Source organism: Sinocyclocheilus rhinocerous, unplaced genomic scaffold (assembly GCF_001515625.1).
Source record: "Sinocyclocheilus rhinocerous isolate Xijiao unplaced genomic scaffold, SAMN03320098_v1.1 scaffold832, whole genome shotgun sequence".
Classification (NCBI taxonomy): domain Eukaryota; kingdom Metazoa; phylum Chordata; class Actinopteri; order Cypriniformes; family Cyprinidae; genus Sinocyclocheilus; species Sinocyclocheilus rhinocerous.
This window is the reverse complement of record NW_015641039.1, coordinates 554,383-555,433: the sequence shown is the minus strand read 5'-3', so window position 1 is coordinate 555,433 and position 1,051 is coordinate 554,383. Positions and strand designations below refer to the sequence as shown.

General features: G+C 40.0%; 1 protein-coding gene across 1 annotated transcript in view; it reads left to right on the top strand.

Moving 5' to 3' along the window:
- The window catches only part of crhr1 (corticotropin releasing hormone receptor 1), a 136,342-nt gene that overhangs the window by 99,938 nt on the left and 35,353 nt on the right, over positions 1–1,051 (top strand). The window lies entirely within an intron of this gene.

Genomic DNA, 1,051 nt, shown 5'->3' with positions numbered 1-1,051 from the left:
GTTCTGTTCACTTGTACAGGTGAAAATGGACAACTGTCGGCTGGGAAACATCTTTCCATACAGGACACCGTTATATGTGTCTGTCTGTCACTGCTGTACGCCTACCTGGCGATCCGTTAACGTTAAATGAGCCGTCCTAGCGACCTGTCGCGGTTATATTCACCTGCATTTATTCGCCTCCGGTCACATCGCTAAAGGGATCAGCCATTAAATGCACCGGCCTCGCGAAGTGACTGATGTGCCTGGCTCGCCTTTACCTGACTGATTATAAGTCTTGTTATGGTTATTACTGTTAGGAGAGGATAATATGAGTAAGAGCAGGGGTTTTCAAACTGGGGTCCGTGTCGTGGCCCAAAGCCAAGGGGGTCCCGCAAAAAATTTTGCTATTTGGTATTTTCCGGACTACACGTTGCATTTTTTATCTTCTGAACGTCCTATGATTTATATTCCAAAGTGACTTATATAATGCATTTGATGTCTTGCTCTATCTATCACATCTTTCTGCTGATGTGAGTAACCCAAGTGTTCGCGCCGGCGCCTCCCGCGCGCACACAACATAATCAGTTCTAGCATTGCAAACTTTACATCGCAGCCTCTTAATCATCAAAGTAAATGAGACAGCTAAACATACAAAAGGTATTGGTGACTCAATTTAGCTTGTCTTTTGTACCATATGTAGGTTTTGCCAGTCAGCTCGAGCATCGCCATGCCGTGGTGTTTTCCAAACAAATTTTAGCAGTACAGTGTCCTCTACAAGCAACACAGCAGCCTTTCATATTGAATGATTCGCTTTATTCCTCACTGAATGAATCAGCCATTTGAATGAATGATTTAATGTCTTATTCTAAAGACAGTAACTTACTGCCACCTACTGGGGGGGGGGTTATTATATTATAATAGTTTAATTATTTTACTAATTAAAATAAGTAAAACAATGCAGTTGTATTTTGAAATATTTTAACTAATCTAGGGCTGTAACTAATGATTATTTTGGTAATAAATTAATCTACTGATTATTTTGACAATTGAGTAATCTGATATTTTTTAGTAA